The sequence below is a fragment of the Leucopleurus acutus genome (genome assembly GCF_964270905.1).
Source record: "Leucopleurus acutus genome assembly, chromosome: X".
In the NCBI taxonomy this organism is placed as follows: Eukaryota; Metazoa; Chordata; class Mammalia; order Artiodactyla; family Delphinidae; genus Leucopleurus; species Leucopleurus acutus.
The window spans coordinates 101845488-101855391 of NC_139148.1; the positions used below are offsets into that span (position 1 = coordinate 101845488).

The window sequence follows — 9904 nt, forward strand, 5'->3', positions numbered from 1 at the left end:
CCATCCATCTTCTCCTCCCCTTGTCTACTGCCCTGCCCCCTAGTTTAGACCCTATTCACTCCCAGCTATACTTCGGAAGTGATCTTCTAACTGGTCTCCATGATTTCAGTCTGTACCCTTTCCCCTTCAATCCATCGCTCACACTGCTACCAGAAAAATTGCAAAGACTTAAGATTTATATTCTTCTACCCCCAAATTTTCAGAGGCTCCCTTATGCCTGTTGAATATTGGTTTTCAGACTTAAAAAAAATCACAACTGATTATCAATTTATTAAAAAGGTTGATTTAAGCATCTGCAATGGCGACTTCAACCTTGACTCCTGGCTCAATACTGATGGAAGTAACCTGTTCCACAACCTCAGAAGGGCTGTGCAAGGTAATGAAGTCGCTTGTGGATCCTCATCTGAAACCAATCCCAAGCCTCAGACCCTCTCACCACAAAGAGTTTTCCTTGTAGTTATTCTTAGAGTCTTGGTGGGCATCCGAACTACTCCTTTCACTTTGAGATTCTTATACTTTGTGCCTCTGATCAAGTCAACACATACCTTCTCCAAAGATTTTGTGTTGCGGCTGGTTAAGGTAATTCTAATTCGGTGAGTTGCCACTTCTGGCGCCAGGGGAGTCTTTCAGCGGTCGTGAAAAGCCATGGCTGCGGCGTGGCTTCCTGACCAGGTGGACCAGTGCTCTGTAGCAGCAGTGACCGCATCTTCCTCGAAGAACCAGACTTTTTAAAATTTTCCAAATCAGATGAATGCTTTCATAGACAAAAATCTGACACAGACCCCAATGTATAAAACAGATAAAAATTATATTTTATTAATATGAATTTATTTTCTAAGTTAAAAATCATTACATTTATGGATCATAAAGTCAATCAGTGAGGAAAAATGAGGCTCTTCTGATAAACACAAAAATCTAAAATCAAGGGTAAGGGAACCAGATTCTTTTTTTAAAACATTTTTATTGGAGTATAGTTGATTTACAATGTTGTGTTATTTTCAGGTGCACAGCAAAGTGAATCTGTTATACATATACATATATCCACTCCTTTTTAGATTCTTTTCCCATATAGGCCATTACAGAGTATTGAGTAGAGTTCCCTGTGCTATACAGTAGGTCCTTATTAGTTATCTGTTTTATATGTAGTAGTGTGTATATGTCAATCCCAGTCTTCCAATTTATTCCTCCTCTCCCTTACCCCCTGGTAACCATGGGAACTACATTCTTATACTAGCATTCAATTTATTTATTTATTTTTTATTTTGGTTGTACAGTATTGAGAAAATTCTTACACAGTTAAGTAGCGGCAAATGCTAACGGTTTTAACAGTTCATCTTGCAGGAGATCTTATTTGCACAAGAATGCAAAAGTAGCTTTACTATAAGGTCTGCAACAAAACAAGTCAAGTGGTAGCATAAATTATTTTAATGTTTCTCATATGTTAATATTTGTGTATTACATATTAAAACATGTACTGTATTATAGTTTCAAAATATATATTTCAACAAATATTTTTAATGTAGAAAATTAAATCAAATATCTATGGAACGCCTAAAACATGTGTATAGAATCTTTGAGTTCGCGAAACAAGTTGAAACTCTTGCCACAAAGAAGTGGGACTTCCCTGGTGGTGCAGTGGTTAAGACTCCGCACTCCCAGTGCAGGGGGGCCCGGGTTTGATCCCTGGTCAGGGAACTAGATCCCACATGCATGCTGCAACTAAGAGTTCCCATGCCACAACTAAGGAGCCTGCATGCTGCAACTAAGGGGACCTCGAGCTGCAACTAAGGAGCCCAAGAGCTGCAACTAAGGAGCCTGCCTGCCACAACTAAGACCCGGCACAAGCAAATAAATAAATTAATGAAATAAATTTTTAAAAAAGAAAGTGCTTGGTGATCTAGCCTCAATCTATTCTTCTGAACTTCTTGCCCTCTACTGCCTTTCACACAATCTTAAAAAGAATGAAAACCTATGTTATATTTTCGAGATTATTAGTATTAGAATACATGTGGAAGAAAACATACTAAATACAGAAAGAATGAAATGGATAAAAATTACCCCAAATCCCTCCACCCAGGGCTGACTACCACAATGTTTTATTATAATTTCTTTCAATCTTTTACCTTTCATAGTAAGATGGATAGTTATAGAGAACTGTGCCAAGCACTTAAATAGATTATCTCATTTCATATTCACAAACACCCTATTAGGCATTCATGTCATTCACTACATGGAACACTGAGGAAACAGAGGATCATATAGGTTGAGTAACTTGCCCAAGGTCACACAGTAAAGTGCAGAGCTGGCCTTCAATTCACTATCTGCCTGACTCTAGAGACTATGGACTTAACCACAACATTGTAGTATTGCTTCCCTTTCCACGCCTTCTTTCTCTTTCTTTAGCTCTGCCACTTTAATTTAATGTTCTTTGAAGACATCTTCCTCTGCTTGTGCCATTTCCTTTGCTAAGATTTCCCTTTTTCCCTTTTCCGCTTAGCCAAATCCTAGTGACCATTCAAACGCCACCTAGTCTTCAAATCTTCTCTAATCCACCTTAAGCTCTCCTCGTAGAACTCCCGATGCTCTTTCCTGTACTCCATCTACTTCTCCTCCTGTCTCAACCTCCTTGCCTTCCCCTGCCTCCCACACTGTAACACAGACAGCAGGGCTTTACTGTGTTTGTCGGTGCTGAGTGACTCGTGGCCCCGCTCCAGTTCCCACGCTTTGGACCTGGGGCTGAGCAGTTACTCCAGGATGCAGCTACACTGGGCTGGAGGCTTGGCCCTCTGTTACAAAGTGAAACGGAAGCTCCTGTGCGCACAAGTCAAAAAAATCATTCCTTCTCTGATGTAGGCAGAGCCAATCTGCCACCCCTCCTCCCAGGGTTGCATGTTGCATTTTTCACTTCTTCTTTTTTTTTTTCAATTTTATTTTTATTTTTGGCTGTGTTGGGTCTTTGTTGCTGCACGTGGGTTTTCTCTAGTTGCGGTGAGCGGGGGCTACTCTTCGTTGCGGTGCACGGGCTTCTCATTGCAGTGGCTTCTCTGTTGCGGCACACGGGTTTCAGTAGTTGTGGCACGTGGGCTCGGTAGTTGTGACTCACGGGCTTAGCTGCTCCGCGGCACGTGGGATCATCCCGGACCAGGGCTCGAACCCCTGTCCCCTGCACTGGCAGGCGGATTCTTAACCATTGTGCCGCCAGGGAAGCCCCATTTTTCACTTCTTTTCCCCTCAAGCCTACCCTTGACATACTTTGAAGAGGATTTCCTCTTGATAAAGTCATTCACAATGTGAGATAATGCCAGCTTTGTGATCTGCCCCCGGTTCTACAAAGGCAGCCCTGGTAGCTAAACAAGTTTTCTTTGCTTTATTCCAAAGTTTTTGTGGCCTCATAAGGAGGCCACTGCAACTGAAAAGCAATGCTCTGGATCGGAGATTATGAAACCTAGTTCCATGGAACTGTGTTTCTGAGCTCCCAAGTCATCCCTAGGGGTCCTTGAAAGAAAGTGTGGACATGTTTATCTAACCCACTTGGTTAAGGGCGAGAGCAAGAGATTATCTGTACACATGCCAACTGGAACGTGGCCTCAAGTGACTGGGACTGGAAACCATGAACCTTCTGGATGCATGCCATTTGTAGAAAGACAATTTGCCAATGTATTTCTGATACACCACATCCTTACTACAGGGATGTGGGAAAATGTAAATCTGCAGCCTGAACTTTGTCCTAAATTCAAGACCCGTATGTCCAACTGCCTAGAGACATCTTTACCTAGGTGTATGACAAACGTATCAAATTTCACACGTTGAAATGAGCCCCTGATACTCCCTCTAACCTGGGGAACCCCAATCTTCCAGTTGTTCAGATAATTCTTAGCTCTTTTCTTTTTTCTCACACTCCACGTCTGGTCCAGAGTAAATCCTGCTGGCCCTAAGGCCAGAGGTTGACCACTGTTCACCATCCCATTGCCACCATTCTGTCCCAGATCACCACCTTTTCTCTTCTGCATTATCATAATGGCCTGCTGACAGGTTTCCCTACTCTCCCCTAGCCCATAATTCAGTCTAGTCTCCACCCAGCAGTCAGGGTGACATTGTTGGAACTTAACAGAATCGACTCAAAACCCTCCAGGGACCTTTTATTTCGCTCACAGTGAAAGTCTCGCTGTTCCTTGAACAGCCAAGCCCACGCCCACCTCAGGGCTCTGCACTTGCTCCTGCCTCCACCTGGAAGGCTTTTCCACCAGATCTCCACAGGGTTACCTTCTCCGTCTCCTTCGAGTCTTTACTTAAAATTCATTTTCTCATCTTCTTCTCATCACCTTCCCCAGCCACACTTTATAAAATTGCAAAACAAATATCCTGATATCTCCAATCTCCCTTCCCTGGTTTACTGCTCTTCTTAGGACTATCATTAGCTAAGAAACTATGCATTTTACAGTATTTATCATGACAGTTGGTTGACTACTTCGCTAGAATGTTAGTTCCATGCAGGCAGAAAATATTATCTGCTTTATTCAGTGCTGTGTCAGTAGTGCCAGAACAGTGCTTGCACATAGTAGTCACTCAACAGATGCTTGCTAAGTGAATGGATGTTTAATGAATGAAAGATACCACATCTGGATGAAGAATGGATTCACCCTAGTTTAATGATTTTCAAACTACGAACAGAGCCCCCAGTGACCCCTTATAAGGAGAAGGGAAGGGACCCAAGGGGGTAAAACTCTAGACCCGCCAGTCCCTTCCTTTTAACCAGAGCAGACCCAAGTCTTACATATTGGCTTTCCACGACAACCTTGTTTTTCAAAAAAACACTACTTGGATGGGTTTTTAAGAACTGTTTGAAAATGACTGCCTCAAATTTAAAGAAATCTGATAACCTCTTCAGGCTAAGAATGATGAGCTGCTTCAGGGGTTGGATATATCAGGTACTTCTCTAGTTCCATCATCCTCTAACTGGGCTCTGACGATGTAGCCCAGGTGTCCCAAAGAATGCCACAGGAGCTAAACATGGCACATTTTCCTGAGAAGAAACTTTACCCCAAATTTGGGAGCAAATACTAGTATGCTACTGAAACAATGGATGGAGCAGAATAAAAACTTTTCACGAATTTAAAAAATAAAACACAAGCTTAAACAGAAATTGCGTATCTGCACGAAGCCACTTCAAACAACTCATTGACTTGCCAGAGGGTCCACGTATAGTTTTCTCCACCATTAAGAAAAGCAGAATTGTTTGAGAAGCACTATATCCAGGTGATCTGGATGGGAGGAAGAAGCAGCCGAGAAATAAAGAGATGCCGTCAAGATGGCCTAAAAGTACAAGACAAGCTTACCTAGGTAGGCTCCTTACAGTAATGCTTTAATTTAACATTGGCCTGGAACTTTGTGCTGATCAGGTAAGATGTTCTAAGCCCTCTCTGTACACTGTACAGATGCCATTAGAAAATATGTCATAGTCAGAGCCTTTATTTTTCTTGCTGCACTAGGAAACAGCATCAGATTTCCTATAGGTCAGGGTCTATGGATAGGATAGCTTCCCCTGGGAGGCCTGGGCCAATGGATAGAACAGCAAAACCTAGAATTGTGCTGAAGTACTTATTTCATTCTGTACGTATGTATTAAGCACCTACTCCATACTCAGTATTGAGATTAAAAAGAAAAAAGTACGACATTGTTTTTTAAACACAAGAATTTTTTTAACAGTTACCATGATTATAGTTATCTAACCAGCTAAAACTGTTTTAACAGTAATTAGGGACGGTGATAGTTGCAAAACCTATGTACATCTTAGGTGCTCCCACTTATTAGTAAGTCTGAGAGCCCCCACTGGATATAAGCCTGTAGCTAGGAAGCATAATTTTCACTAGCAACATTTTCCACAGTATCTATATTCATGCTAGATTTATAATATTTATTGGTGCTTAAGAAGGAAAGTATCAGAGTCGTGAATGAGGAGATGGTTGACCTCTACAATTGATCTATATGGCTACTACATATTAGGAAATAACAAAGGAGAGCTCTAGATTGAAAAAAAAATAACAGGAGCTCCGAGCTCTTCTACTAGCTCTGCCATTAAATCACTGTGCCACTTCACCTCTCTGGGCCTCGGTTTCCTCATCTAGAAAATGAGGGCTTTGGTGGATGAGATCCCCTCCGATGTTCCTTTTACCTCTGACATTCTATGAGTCTATAAAACCCACATTCACAGCCAAACCACTCAGTGCAGGTATATATTCTAACATAGTCAACAAACACCAGCAACATGTAAGGACTAGAAGTGAGTGAATGAGTCGTCAGGGAGAGCCCCATTAAACAAATGGACCCTGCTCGTCGGTCTCATTTTCAACAGACAGGAGCAAGAATTCAAAGTCCAAGTAACAGCTCCGTCTCACCCTTTCCCACACCCCATTCCAAGGCAAGATTACTCTTCAGCACTTCAGAAGTCAAATAAGGGACTGTCAACAAATCCAAATCTAACCTAATGAGCCCCACAAGGCTGGTTGGTGGATGAGGGGAAAGCACTGAACAGAATGTGAACAATTATACTTAATGATTTAGATATGATTGGATATAAGGCTACCTTGGCTAGTATTGGTCTAAACAAAAAGCGAGGAAGACCATGGGGCCTAGGCAGGAGGGCAAGAAAACATGCATGGCAAAGGAAGTGGATGGCTGCCCAGTCTTTGGTTGCTGTCTGGCCACACATACACTTGACCTCCTTTCAGTTTGAATTTTTTAAAGACTGTACTACCAAATAATACAGGGCCAGAGCTGGAGGGCTCCTAGAGAGGGTCTAGGCCAGGGCTCCAACCGGTAGCAGGTGGGTCTAATTCAGCACATGTCTTGTTGAGACCAACACAGATCTAAAATAATTTAGATGTTTGAGGACCTTTGAGATGAGCACAGACTCTCCTGTTCCTCTAGATCGCCACCACTCCTGGACTTACACCAAGCAGCTTGGCCCCAAAACACTTCTGAGTTTGACCTAAGACTCAGAGACCAGACCTTTCCATGACACCATGGATGCCGTTCAGTCTCCCTCCCTTTTATAGCCACCGTCCCAAGTCTCAGCCTCAGCTTGGCTTCCGGCAGCTTTCCAAAACTAAACGATCAGTCCCAACCTTTCCTGAGAAGAGACTTAATGAGAAGGCACTTAATTTGGACCTGACAGTGGTCCCCCTGCACTTCCACTCCAGCCAATACAGGAAGCACTTTGAAGTGAGCCTGCACACTAAGCACTGGAAACAGGGGACTGCTGCAGGCCAGGGTGGGATCAGGTAGGTTCTTCAGTGCTCTAGGAAGAGTCAGAGCATCAGAGCCTCTGTACATTTGCAATTCACTAGAAGGCAGGTCCATGCAAGGGGTTTTACTAACTGAGGTATTAAAAAACAAAACCACAAAAGACCCTGTGACAGGAAGCTACCACCTGGAAAGAAGGCAAGATAGTAGGTCCCTAGAAGGCACTTCATTTGCATTTTTTCAGGATGCCTGCCATGTTTCCCCAATTGTCCTGGAAATGCCCATATTCAAGCACTATGTCACACTGTCGGATCATTTGTACTAATTTGTTTTTCTTTAATTAATTTATTTATTTATTAATTATTTATTTTTGGCTGCCTTGGGTCTTCGTTGCTGCGTGCAGGCTTTCTCTAGTTGCAGCGAGTGGGGGCTACTCTTTGTTGCCTTGCGCAGGCTTCTCATTGCGGTGGCTTCTCTTGTTGTGGAGCACGGGCTCTAGGCGCGTGGGCTTCAGTAGTTGTGGCACACAGGCTCAGTAGTTGTGGCTCACAGGCTCTAGAGCGCAGGCTCAGTAGTTGTGGCGCACAGGCTTAGTTGCTCCGCGGCATGTGGGATCTTCCCAGAGCAGGGCTCGAACCCGTGTCCCCTGCATTGGCAGACGGATTCTTAACCACTGTGCAACCAGGGAAGCCCCTAAGTTTATTTATTTTTTATTTATTTATTTTTGGCTGCATTGGGTCTTCGTTGCTGCGCGCGAGCTTTCTCTAGTTGTGGCGAGTGGGGGCTACTCTTTGTTGTGGTGTGCAGGCTTCTCTTGTTGTGGAGCACAGGCTCTAGGTGCACGGGCTTTAGTAGTTGTGGCACGCGGGCTCAGTAGTTGCGGCTCGCGGGCTCTGGAGCACAGGCTCAGTAGTGTGGCTCACAGGTTTAGATGCTCTGCGGCATGTGGGATCTTCCTGGACCAGGGATTGAACCCATATCCCCTGCATTGGCAGGCGGATTCCCAACCACTACGCCACCAGGGAAGTCCCCATTTGTACTAATTTGTTCAAAAACTGTAATTACCATCCTTAGACATATATCTACACAGAAGAAAGAGACAGCCCAGGCAATATTTATTTGGCAAGGAAACAGACAAAAGTACCTTTTTTTTTCTTTTCTCCTCTCTAGTTTCCTTTTCTTCAAATTCATTCTTTATGTCTAACAAAGGGCTGGCTTATGTTCTCACCCTCATTTCAAACTAAGACATTAGAATCTATGCTTGGCAGTGATGGAGGCTGGAGTAGAGAAGATAAAGTTGATAAATTATTATTTAAATCAAAAGATGAAAACTGGAGGCCTACAGACATGTTCTGTGTGGCCCACACAGTGACTTGCATAATTTTTAAAAAGCTACTAACATTTGAAAAGTGGGAGATTTTATCTAAAAATCCGTATTTCTATTGTTCCTATTGTAGAAAAGATCAATGAAACTAAGAGCTGGTTCTTTGAAAAGATAAACAAAATTGATAAACCTTTAGCTAGACTTGTAAAAAAAAAAAAAAGACAGGGCCCAAATCAAAAATCAGAAATGAAAAAGGATAAGTTACAACCAACACCACAGAAATACAAAGGACCCCTCCTTGTTCCCCTTCCAATAAAAGAATGGGAAGATGAGTTAAGTACTCACTCTGAATCATGATTGTGATTGTCGATACCAGTCTAAGTTAGTGTTACAGAGAATAGCCCTTAACATTTCCCAACCCAGAGCCTAAAGGGCTACACCACCATGTCTGCCATTATTATTATCATCTTCATTATCTTCATCAGGTGATAAATCCCTTCATTATAGCAGTGGATCATAAGAGACTACTATGAACAACCATATGCCAATACAGTGGACAACCTAGAAGAAATGGACAAACTCCTAGAAATGTATGATCTCCCAAGACTGAACCAGGAAGAAATAGAAAATATGAACAGACCAATTACCAGTAATGAAATTGAAGCAGTAATTTAAAAAAACTCCCAACAAACAAAAGTTTAGGACCCGATGGCTTCACAGGTGAATTCTACCAAATATTTAGAGAAGAGTTAACACCTATGCTTCTCAAACAATTTCAAAAAATTTCAGAGGAAGGAACACTTCCAAACTCATTCAATAAGTCTGCCATCACCCTGATGTCAAAATGAGACAAAGATATCACAAAAAAAAAATTACAGGCCACTATCACTGATGAACAAAGACGCAAAAATCCTCAACAAAATATTAGCAAACCAAGTCCAACAAAACACTGAAAGGATCATACACCATGATCAAGTGGGATTTATCCCAGGGATGCAAGGATTTTTCAATATCCACAAATCAATCAATGCGATACACCACATCAACAAATTGAAGAATACAAATCATATGCTCATTTCAGTAGATGCAGAAAAAGCTGTAGACAAAATCCAACATCCATTTATAATAAAAACTCTCCAGAAAGTGGGCACAGAGGAGACATACCCCAATATAATAAATACCATATAATAAATATGACAAGCCTACAGCTAACATCATACTCAACTGTGAAAAGCTGAAAGTGTTTCTTCTAAGATTAGGACTAAGACAAGGATGCTCACTCTTACCACTTTTATTCAACATACCACTGAACGTCCTAGCCACAGCAATCAGACAAGA

At 42.2% G+C, this 9904-nt stretch overlaps 1 pseudogene across 1 annotated transcript; it reads right to left on the reverse strand.

Annotated features, from left to right (window-relative positions):
• Window positions 1-285: 285 nt before the first annotated feature.
• LOC309977847 (small ribosomal subunit protein uS10-like) lies at window positions 286-647 on the reverse strand (annotated as a pseudogene). The gene has a single exon. The product of its transcript is annotated as a small ribosomal subunit protein uS10-like (transcript).
• Between the last annotated feature and the right edge of the window lie 9257 nt (window positions 648-9904).